This window comes from Myotis lucifugus, unplaced genomic scaffold (genome assembly GCF_000147115.1).
Source record: "Myotis lucifugus unplaced genomic scaffold, Myoluc2.0 scaffold_3, whole genome shotgun sequence".
NCBI classification, from domain to species: Eukaryota; Metazoa; Chordata; class Mammalia; order Chiroptera; family Vespertilionidae; genus Myotis; species Myotis lucifugus.
In genome coordinates this window covers 30059853-30072277 of record NW_005871051.1, presented here as the reverse complement: position 1 = coordinate 30072277, position 12425 = coordinate 30059853, and positions in this window count along the sequence as shown.

Here is a 12425-nt window from a genome sequence, read left to right as displayed (position 1 = left end):
AGGTGGATGGGCAGTGCCTGGATGTACTTATAGGTACAAGTTCTGCAAAGTTGTGACCCCTGGCAGGTCCCTAACATTTGACAGAGGTCACTGTGCCCCTCGAGTACCTTGTGCTCCTGTCATGTGCACGCAGCCTGCTGGAATCTTTAGCTTCCCAGGCGAGCTGAAGAGAAGCACGAGAGAGAAGTTGCAGGCGTGGCGTCTTCATGGCGCGTTATCTCATCATCAGGCCCTGATCCCAACGTTTTAAAGAAATGCCTCCAGGGGCAGAAGATGCCTGTTGATTAATTAAACTCTGTAACCAGCCATTTGCCGTCTCCTGGGCCTTATTAAGCCACAGATATTCCATAAAGGAGCCCCTAAAGGAGTTGCCGTGTCTGGAGACAGATATTTAACCACCCTCGCTTCGTCTGCTAAATTTCTCGCTGGTTTTCTTGATGACAAATGCATTTTTGGAAACTTGGCAGTTTCCCTCCATGCCCATGCTCACCCCCCTCTCCCCCCCGCAATACATTCTTTAGATCTTTAGATGGGGTAGCTGTTCCCTCCATGCTAATGACAGAAAATGAAGCCAGGAAGCGGTCTCCAGGCTGACAGAGGCCTAGCCCCAACCTCTGAACTCCCCATTCAACCCTCGGCCACTACGCAATGTTGTCCCTGAACCCTGCTGACCCAGAGCAAAGTAAAATCATCCCCTTCTTCTCCGAGGTCTGGAAAATGCTCGCCATGGTGAATGTTTAGGTGCCAGAGGAAAAGGGAACTGCCTTGAAAAGAGGCACACGGAACTGTAAGTGTGGAAGGAACACCGGGGTGGGAAAGACACCCACCTGAGAGGACTGCTGGGTGGTGGTGTGAGACAGCAGCAGCTCCGCCAGGGCCCAAGCATCAGGGCTCACACGCAAGGGCCTGTTTTCCAGACACCGGGGACCGGGCGTCGCCAAGCTCCATAAGGAGGAGACCGGCTGTGGGTCTTCGAATGCTCACGTCCACAGGATTAATGAAAACCTACCTTACCCAGCATGTCTCCTGGACTGAGAAGAGCTAGGTGCTCACCCGACATCCAGGCTGGCCAAGGTCTCTGCTGGTGGCAGCTCCGGCTGCCCATGTCGGGGCCATGTGGTTCCCTCTCTCCAGTCTCCATCCCAGGCAGCTGTGGCACAGGAGAGAAGGGACTTTGTGGTCTGTGCATTCTTCATACCTAATCTCTAGTGTTCTCAGGGTTTTTCCATCTATTCAAACCTAATTGGAGAAAGAGTCATTCAGGGAACCCTTATTAAATACTGCCATCTCAGGAGGAGTGTTTATATTAATGGAATAGCTCAGATGTGTCATTTGGGGACTTTGAAAAACAACTTTTTTGTTTTTCAAAATCTGTGAAGTTGGCCTTACCTCTTGAAGTTTGGGTGTTATGTTAGTAAAATGAGTGTCCCCAGGCAACATTTTCGGAGGGAACAGGCCTGTCAGGGAACACGGGTGACCGAAACAACAATATTTCTCTCTAGCCAAACAGCCCGTGAGGTTTCTCTTACTATAGCAACACCCAATCCCCGCCTCTGGCTCCCCCTGATAAAAATCAATTCTCGCGCCCGCGTGGAGGGCAGGGCTGATTAATGGAGTCAGTGGAGACGGAGTGTTTGGTCGCACAGCCAAAGTCTTTCAAGAGTTGCAGAGCAAGACCGAAGTAAGTACCTCTGGGTTGGGAGTTTTGTTCTCCGTAGGAAAAGGACACCTTTCCAAATAACGCTTCATGTCGACCTCTTCTGCAAGTGAATGCCAGGTGCTGGGGTGGAGGCGGGGGCAGGGAGACCAGTCTGAGGTGGCTTGGAAGCCTCCCCATCGTCTCCCTGGAGCCACGTCCCTGTCACGAGGCTGCCGGGACGTGGGCAGGCACGGCATTGACAGCCAGCGTGTGCGTGCCGACCGGTGTTACTCACAGGTCTGTCCAGTGCTTGGCCCCCAGCGGCTGCTGCTCCTCGCAGACGCACTGCAGGTAATTACAGAGGAGTCTGCTCCCCGGGCTGTCGCTGGTGAGTCCTGGCTTGATTTCTGTTGTTTGGTTTTCATTAAGGAACCCACAGATAGTTGCTCTCCAAACCCAGGCTGCCCTGAGGGTCCATGTGGTGAGTCCTGGCCACATTTATGAGTTTCACGTAAGCACATAAATCAATCAGCTGGGGCTGAGTGAGTGAAGTCTCTGTGTTCCCTCGAGGGAGTGGGTCTCATTCATTCCCTCCCTCACTGAGCAAGTATTTATGGCTCCTGCTGTGTTCTGGGCACTGTGTGAGGATCTGAACACCCTGGGATAGCAGGATGGTCTCCTGTTTAATGGTTCCACTACCCTACTCCTTTCAGGTGAAATACGCAGTCATGGAGAACACACAAGTGAAGCAAACCCAAACCCATTCTCATGGTAGGTGCTCCCAGGTGGACCTGGCTCCTATTCTTTGCTGTCCCTTCTCTGACACACCTGAGATTACAACACAAGCAGGGGAGTGTCGAGGGGCTGGGTGCTCGGGACAGTGTGGACAGCTGCCCCAAAGGAGCTTGCACAGTAAATTCTGATTAAGGTACCAAGAAGAATTCTGCTTCCTCCAGGAAGCCCTCCGGGCCCTTAAGACAAGCTGGAGTCCCAAACCTTTGCCTCGGTGATGATCCACAAATCTATTGGCCTTAGGGAATGCTGCCTGGTCATTCCTTACTCAGGCCCTGGCTGAGACAGAGGGTTATGTGAATTGAGTCATCATAGGTGGGGCCAAATATTTGTTTTTTTGTTTTCCCCACCGTTACCAAGTTTTAGAAATATGTAAATTCCTCAAATATTATGCATGCAACCACAGGGTGGGGTTTTAGAAATTAACCACAGAGGGCTATAGACACGGAAAGGACGTTTGCATTTGCACTGTTAAGAATGAACAACCCCCGTAAATCTGTATAAGAAGAGTGATGACATGGAAGGAATTTTTTTAAGAGCACCAAGAAGACTGCAGAGCAATGGGCGGCATCCAAGTGAGTTACATCTGCCAAGCTCGCCATCGGGGAAACTGAGCTAATCCGTCGATTCATCTGATAACCATCCTCAGAGCCCCTCCTGCGTGCGGGGTCCTCTGTGGGAGCAGGGCTTTGCCGGCTTTGTCCAAGCCTGCTGTCACACATCCTCTCGATTGTCCCTTCACTGACAGGTCAAACATTGGAGCAAGGTTGGAAAAGAAGGCAGACCGGTGAGTGAGAAGGGAGCCAGCACACACAGGCAGGTGTTCCCTGTCTGGCTGTGCGGTCAGGATTGTCACAGACTGTCGCGATGAACACTGACCACACACTTTGAGATGGATACTAGTAGGCAGTCATGTTCTAGGGGAGAGAATCCAGGCTGAGAGGCCCAGTTGCTTGTCCAGAGGGAGAACTCAAATCTAGGTGTGTCTGATTCCTCAGCCATGTGCCATCTCTGAACCCGAATGTGCTGGAGAAAGAAAGCAGTGAGCACGTGGCAGGCAGAGGAAGCCAGCTTTGGGGGACGGGCAGTTCCTGCTTCCTGAGCCAGACAGTGAGACACCCCAGGGAAATTCAGAATGAAGGTCTGACCCGCTGAGACCCTGCTTCACAGATCTGAGTTGGCAGGATCAGTGAGCCGGGTCCAGGGGTAGCATTTGGCACTCCCTGCAGCCGGGACATTCAGAGGGACAGGACCACACTTCATCTGGCCCAGCGCCAGACCCGACCCCAGTGGTCTTTATCTCCCAGCCTCCGCCAGTTTCTTGGAGCTGAATTAAAATCGAAGTGGGTGCACCTGTCGGCATGTTCCCCATGGAAGTGTCACCAGAAAGAGCCGCCGTCCCCTGGACACCCCTGATCACTCACCAAGCCGAGGAGCCCTCCAGGCCTGCTGTGGTGCCAAGCACCGCCCGGGGCCCCGGAGCCACAGAGGTGCGGAGGCGGCTCTCTGGGAATAGGATTGAATAAGATGCCAACCGCAGAGAGACCTAAATGCAAACACTCCATTTGCTGAGCACTCAAGTCTATGGGCGTTTTCTAGATCAAGTCACCAAAAGTAGGCCCCGCGCATAAGCGAATGGCCATTAGAGAGATGACCGTGGGTGAGAGCGAAACCGGGCTTTGTGATTAGACATGCTGCCGAAGCTTGGCCTCCTCGCCATAAAAGAGCCGCACGACGTAGCACGGCCTCCGATTGGCCTCCCCTAAAAGCCATATCCAATTTCAGGCCTCACACCAAAAACAAGCCCCATGGTGTGGGATTCCCAGCCTTCGAAGGGCACTGTCTCCTCACGGCAGCGGCCCAGCCCCTGAGCGCCCACTTTCTCTCTCTCTGCATGTGGCCATCGGTATTTGTACGTAGTGTCGGGAGAAAGAAAGAATTGTCCATTTCACGACCTGAAGTTAATCTTAGAAGAGCATCAGAAAGGCAGGAGGAGAAATGAACCTCGAAGTCAACATTGGTGTCCTTTGCTAGGTTTTGAAGCCACCTCTGCATCTGCTGTTCCCTTTGCGTGGGACCCCACAGGCCTGATTTTCTGTTTTCAGATAATACTCCTCGCCTGCAATCTTGTTTGGCCTTTGCGTAACCTGTGAGTTTGGTAAATTCTGTAAAATAAACCTATATTCCATCAGGTGTATCTGTTCTTAAAACCAAAGACTCGAGGTCCTATGCTCAAATCCACAGCTCTAAACAGAGAGAAGAAAAGATAAAATTCTTTTGTACATTGGGTTTGCATTGCTGGCAGGGCTAAGCTTGCTCTGGGCAGCTGAGTGCCTGTCTAAGCATGCCCACTGGCTCCCTGATGTCGGCTGCCCAGACCAATTTCTTTCTGGGGGCATGTCCAGGGGGTGGCCTCAGGGCTAAGTGGCCTTAGATTCAAATTCAGGCCTCATCCCCTTACTTTCCATGTGCCAGTTCTTTTATTCATGAAACCGAAGTGATAAAAACACCGCCCTCCAAAGCCCAGCGCAGGGACAAAGAGATGATGTTTCTGAGAAGTTCAGCCCAGCCCTGAGCACCTGGCTACTGTTTTCCCCTCTCACTCGCTGCCAGGGGCTCAGACCTCAGGTCGCAGTTGGGCTCTGCCTGGGGACCTGGTGGCCACCCAAACCATGGTCTTCAGGAGCTGTGTGTGGCATTCACGGCTGGAGCTGCCAACACACCCACAGCACAGGCCCCACTGCAAGGACCTCCTGCTTGCGCACACCAAGAACACAGGAGCTTTCTCGCGTTCTGTTTTTCATTGTGTGGCCTGCTACAGTGTTACAGGTCAAAGCACATGGAGATCTTCCTTCTTCTTCCTTCACACACAGAAAAGAAAATCCTCATACTATTTAGTATGTTTGTTTTCAGGTCTCTCAGCAGAAAAGCATTTGACATCATGGGAAGACCAGGTCCAAGGCCACCGCCTGCCAGATGAGCATCTGTGGAATCCAGCCGCCGATCTGTTATCATTTCTGAATGCACCTACATTCCTTCTAAATGCAGCATAATGTAGGGTGCTGAGCTTGGACCTCCTGCTTGCGCACACCAAGAGTTAAAAGCTCTGGCTCTTGCTCATTTATTTATGTGTGCAGAGCCAGGCACCGTGCTGGGCACCGGGTTACAGAGACATTTGGTTCCTGGTTCAGGGCTCACGTCTATTTGGGGGACAGGAGGTGAAGGGAGTCAGGGCACAGCACTACGAAAGCCCAGAGGGACAAATATCATCTGCTGACTGTCCCCACCCTACCAGGAGTGCATCCACGTATCCAGCATTTTGCTGTACAGCCTGTACCCTTTCTGGGAGATAATTCTCAAAACAAGCCTGTGAGGAAGATACCAGCAATATTCCCACAGTGTAGTTGTGGGAACCAAAGTGCTGAGATCTTATATAACTTTCCCCAAATCACCCTGAGATCAATGGAGAGTGAAAGCCAGACTAGAACCCAAAGCATAAGGTTTTGGTACTTTGTTTGAGTGCTCTGTCTCACCTATGACCTCAGAGCTGCCAACCACACCCCGTTCTCGGTTGTCTGCTATTTAAAACCCCTGAGGCACAGTGAGAGCAGGGTGGGGGTAAAAATAATTTTTATATGCAAAGTATTATTAGCACCCCCCTGAGTTTTCTCTACAAGGAAGTACTCAGTGAGCTGAGCAAGGTTTGGATGCATTTTAACAACCCTGAAACTTAACTTGAAGATGAGATAAGGTCAGTCAGTTATGAAACATAATTTATTCACCTGATTTTCGGATTCCTCTGTGCAGCCAAGCTTAACCCTGTGAGGTTCATGGCAGTCCCCGGGAGCCCTGCCTAGCCTGACTCCCACCCACAGGGCGGTCTAGACGGATTCGTGCCACCTTTGGCCTCTCTCTTCCATTTGCCTTGGGGATGCTCAGACTTAAAAGGCCACTAAAAATGCCTCTGTGGGCACGTCAGTCCACCTTCAAACCTGAGGGCTAATCAGAATCACCTGAGAAGTTTTTAAAAGTATGGGTCATGGGGTCCATCCTAGAGCTCCTAGACCAAGACATGCACAGGTGGACCCCAGGAATGTGTGTATCAACCTCCCCCGTCACCCCCGCCCCCCACCTGCCCCAAATGCCTCCTCATGGCCAGGCTTGGAAACCCTGCCCTGTTCAGTGTTAGCCCTGCAGGCTGAGCCAGCTCAGCAGGCCAGAAATTCATGTTCCAGAAGCAAAGAGCTCCACAGACAACAAAGCTAAAGGGCATCTGTGCCCAGCACCCTGGGGCCTCAGATACACTCGATGCCTGTGAAGCTCCCAGGAGGTGATGCAGCTGGTCTCACACCTTGACACAGAGGCCCTTTCTCAGGAGCACACCCGGGCGATGGCGGGTGGGCCCAGAGAGATGGGGAGATGCCACCAGGACGCAGAGGTCGGGCTTCCCTCCATCCTCCATCCTCCACCCTCCATCCTCCATCCTCCATCCTCCATCCTCCACCCTCCACCCTCCACCCTCCATCCTCCACCCTCCATCCTCCACTCTCCACCCTCCATCCTCCACTCTCCACCCTCCATCCTCCACCCTCCACCCTCCATCCTCCATCCTCCATCCTAGTGCAGGTATTTGGGTGCCTGCAGCTCGGAGCTTAACTCGGCCCAAATCCATCCCCGGCACTCTCGGGCCAACCTCAGCCAAGACACTGCCCGGTTGTGTCTTTTCTTCCCCAGAGAGCAAGTGCTGTGCCCACGGCCCCAGAGTTGAACACCTCACAACCCCGCAGAACTCTGTAACCTTCAAGCAGCCAGCCGGGACTCCTAGGTTTGGTCATCCTGAGGGTGAGGCTGAGGCTGGTCAGCTCATGGTTTGTTTTACCCAACACGGACTCAAACCATTGACAAATGTGCAGGGTCTGCACAGTGAGCTGAGCAGAAAGTCCAAAACGATGACTTAAGTCAGCCCCGAGGCAGGCGACCAGTGACCACGCCTAATTACTCACTGGCCGCTGGGGCCTGCCCTGTGGATTCCTCCTCCCTGAGTCACCCACCCTCCCGGGTGTGCCTCCTTCCCCAGCCTGCGGCCAGCAGGCAGCCTGGAGAGCAGGGGCCTTCTGTCTGTGCCGCTGCTTTCTGTCCCCATCGAGCAGGACGTGAGCCCTGAGTGCTAACGAAGAGGCACTGTGGGTCACAGGATTCTACACGGGCAGCATGGGGAATAACATGGACCTTTACACACACCGGTGACAAGTACTGGAATTTATTAAAAAGAAAAAATACCAAGCGTGAAGCAGTGGGAGTGATGGGTGGGAGTCGAGAACGTCCCTATGAGAGCAGGAGACTGTCGAGGTAAAGGAAAGGGCTGAGTCCAGCCAGGAACGAGGAGCCCACCAGTGGTGATGTAGAGAGGAAGCAGGGTGGGGCCTCGGTAAGAGGTGCTGAAACGCCATCGGGGACAATGAGGCGGCCCCGGGACCAGCACCAGGGAGGGAGCAGCCCCCTCCGTGGCCTGTGGGACTCGGAAGAGGGTGGCTGACCTGAGGCCAGAGGCCAAAGGCTATCTGGTGGGACAGGCTATACGGCCAGGCACCACCAGTGGGAAGGAGGATCTTAGACCCCATAGCCCACCCCTACTTCACAGTCAGGGGCCACCCTCCCCCTCCAGATAGAAAACTAAGCGTGACCTGTGGGGAAATGGAAGCAGAGGCACACGGCTGCTGGGCTCCCTCTGCCACTCCTGGCAGGGTCTGGCTTGACTTTGCATGTAGGAGACGATGAAAGACTCCTGTGTGTGGAGGGAGGAGAGAACATGATGGAAGCACTGCCGGCTGGGTGAGACCGGAGAGCCCAGCATTCCACATGTGGTCTCTCCTGTTACCGAGCAGAACGAGCCGGTCCACCGGGCACTGCTGAGCCAAACACCTGACACTGAGAACCACCGTGGAGAAACCTTGGCCGTTTTATCATCAAAGCCACCAATCAGGAGAGTGGAAGGTGATGCGCCAAAGCCCGAGCTCCGATGGCGCGTAGGGGACGGATTCTGTAGGCAAAGTCACCAGACACCAGGGTTAGGGGCCCAGGGGGTGCTGGGAGCTGACTGTGGGAGGTGAGGGGGTGATGAGTCATTTCTGCAGGTCTGAGGTCACTCTGAGGTCTGCTCCCGGTCCCTCTGTCTGGGTTCGTGGGAAAGTAGCCAGAGGGTCGTTCCACCTGAGGGCTCAGGAGCTGGAACGGAGCTCAGGTGAAGATGTGATCAGCCTGCGGAGGCCTGACCTGGGACATTAGTCAGGTCTGGTGCTGTCTTCTGCTGCCTCGGTGGTTGCTGGTTATCCCGGGAAAGGCTAGGTCTCTGAGGGGTAGAGAGAGTTATGATTTCTAGAGCTAGAATTTAAAGCTAAATCCAATCAAAGTCATAAGGTCCCTCAGTTTCTCTCTGCCTCCTCTGTGAACCGCTGCACACACCCGCCAGGTCAGCCCACAGCGGGCATCACGGAGCAGAACAAGGAGAGGTGGTCAGCACTGTCCAGCCCTTTTGGGAACACAGGTCCAGCAGAACCTTCTACAGCCTGTGAGAGCGGAGTGCCGATGCCCCACTGTCTCCCTGTCCACCCTCACGTGCTTGTCCTGAAGCCTCATAGCTGTCCTCGGGGGAGAGGTCGCCATTATGACCTTGGATTCCCACCTAGAATTAAGCTCCCATCACACAATGATTAATGACCTCGTTATTCGTTAATGGACACCTCTCAGGTGCCTCCACGTTTCCTTAAAGCGTTTACTTATGAGAGACGGCAATCCAGAAGCTGTCCGGAGGTGTCAGCCACACCCTGTCCCCTGGGCCTTCTTTGTAAGTCTCCCCTGACCCCTCCTGCCTCTCTGCTCTGGGCATTTCCAGTAAAAGTCAGAGAGACGCTTCTCGCCATGCTCCAATTTCCCTAGTCTCACTGTCCATCTCCCCTCTAGGCTGGGAGCCATCTCTGATGTTTTAGAGCAGTGGTTCTCAACCTTCCTAATGCTGCGACCCTTTAATACAGTTCCTCATGTTGTGGTGAGCCCCAATTTCATTGTTACAAATTGAACATAATTAAAGCATAGTGATTAATCACAAAAAACAATATGTAATTATATATGTGTTTTCCGATGGTCTTAGGCAACCCCTGTGAAAGGGTCGTTCAACCCCCAAAGGGTCGCGACCCACAGCTTGAGAACCGCTGTTTTAGAGAGACAAGTGCAGTGCCTGGCACACAGTGGGTGCTCAACACAGCTTGTCCGCTCCGTGATCGAATGAACAAAGGCCTGGATGGGTGAGTAGAGGAGCGGGTACGCGTGCGGAAAAAAACGCAGAGAAAGACATTCGTCAGCTGCGCAGCTGGGCAACTGCCGATTTTCCATCGACACTTCAGGCTCCACACAAAATTCAAATGCTCTTTACTGCACCACACAAATCACAGTCCACACTCCTCACACCGCCCCTGAGAAATGCAGCGGTGGGGAGACCGGGACGCGGCCTCCTATTGACCACAGCTCTGCAAAAGGAATGAAAAGCTCAGCCTCAAACGCTTGCCTGTGAAAGGCTAACAGGAAGCACATCCAGCGGGTGCGGCGCAGCCCGGGCCCTTTCACACAGGCCCGGCCACCACCACCACCACGCTCGCAGCTCGCCCCGTGACATGTTGCCGTGCCAACATACATTCGGAGTCATCCAAGCAGATTTAATGCCATCGCCACCATGACGCGCTCTGGCTGAAAGGGAAGATTCCGACCTACCTAGGGAATTATTTTAATCAGTTTAGTTCCAGAAATCACTATGGAAATTCAGATTTTCCCATTCTGCTGCTTCTGGGCATTACATTGTGACAAATGGCTGATGAAGCCACTGCTTCCCCCACCCCCAACCCTGAGAAATGACATGATTGGCAGCCCTTCTGAATCCCACATGGAAAGGTCTAAGGTCATAAGCATATGAAAAGCCAACAAAAAGGAAGCTTTAGAAAATAAGAAAAACACCAAAATTACCCATCGCTCTCCACATACCCTACCGATAACCAGGCCTCTTTCATGAGGACAAGTGCTCCCTCCACGGCCAAGTATCTCAGTCCCTGGGAAGCAGAACCTGAGCATCTAGATCAGTGGTTCTCAACCTTCTGGCCCTTTAAATACAGTTCCTCATGTTGTGACCCAACCATAAAATTACTTTCGTTGCTACTTCATAACTGTAATGTTGCTACTGTTATGAATCGTAATGTAAATATCTGATATGCAGGATGGTCTTAGGAGAACCCTGTGAAAGGGTCGTTCGATCGCCAAAGGGGTCGAGACCCACAGGTTGAGAACTGCTGATCTAAATGGAGATCATGTATGCGGTGACCCACAGCAACACACAGGTGAGCGTAACCCATTGGTGGACTTCAGACAAGCCTGAACACACGAGGTGTGATGTATGCTGATGCTACGTCCTCCCACACGGCGTGTCAGTTAAGCACTGGGCCGGATGGACTGAAACATGCAAAAAGCTCGGGAAGTGCTCAGGGACCTCAGTGCGGCCTGCCCTCCACGGTTTCTAAGCACTCGCTCACCCTGTTATTCGTTCACTCAGCAGTGTTTATTGGCATACACGCTCCCCGTGACCTCTGCAGCCGCCTTTCCAAGGAGGTGGGGAAGTCATTGTGAGGGTGAGCAAACTGAAGTTCACAGTGAAACACTGCCCACGTCGTGGAGCTATTGAGAAGCAGAACTGAAGCGGTCACCCGGGCTTCTGGTGCCGCCCGGCCATGGACCATGATGCTCTTGCTGGGGACTTTTGAAGGGAAGATGGTAAACATTAAATCGAAAGTTCAAACCACACTTAAAGTTTGACTAACGTTTAATCTGCACATACCTTTTTCATGAGCATGTCTTTTATGTAAACTGTTGATGAACCAAACAAACTTGTCATTGAAATATTCAGTCACAATGAGAATATTGGTGTAGATCTCATCCATATATCCATGCAGAGGTTAGGGGCAAAAAAATGAGGCTCTAGGGACCCTGGGATGTACCCCAGCCCTGAGATTGTCGAAGTTCCTGCTCAGAGCACATCGCAGAGGTGATGAATACCGTCCAGAATTCTGTCTTAATCGTTGGCTTTATCCTAGAACTGGGTCTCCCAACCTCAACTCTGATGATCTTTGGGGCTAAGGAAGCCTTTGTCGTGGGCCTGTCCTGTGTGGCGTGTCCAGCAGCACCCCTGGCCTCTCCTCACTAGATGCCAACAGCGCCCCATCCCGAGTGGAGACAACCACAAATGGCCCCAGACACAGTCACCCCCGTTGAGAACCACTGACTAAGGCAGATGTTTCTTACTCCTCTAGTCGCTTCCCACAGGCAGAGGGCTGTCACTTTATTTCTTTGAAATGCACTGTTTCTTGTAAAGCAAGTGCATTTTGTGCTGAGAGACTGCGGACGGACGGGTGCAGCCTGAGCACGCAGTCATGTGCCCTGGCACCCTGAGGGCGGCCTACAGGGAGAGACTGCAGGATTTGATCATCACCGCGACCCTAGGAAGCAGGTACTAGCACATCTGGCTTCATAAACAAGGAAACTGAGGTTTCACCAAGTTCCCCAGGACATTCATAGTGACGGCTCTTTGGACCACACACTCAGCTGCCCACACTCTGGCGGCAGCCCCGGATTCTAGGAGATGGACCTCAACATTGTGACTCAGTCCCTGGCTAGGACCGTCCTGGACGTGACCATGGACATCATGTCCAGGACACGTGTGTTAGTCACATGGAGGGTAACGAATCCGCATGTGCGTGTGTGAGAGTGCAGAGGTGTGTTAGGTAAGTAGACTCTGCTGGCACTGTGTGAAGTTGGGCCTTCATCAGCCACCCAGAAGGAGAAAGCAAAACAGCCCTGCAAATGCAAACTGCCTGCAATGAGTCCATTTCCTCTCACGCCTTCCCCAACCCGAATCACTGGGTATCAGGTTGCTGGAAAGAAGATCTGGGATCCTAGC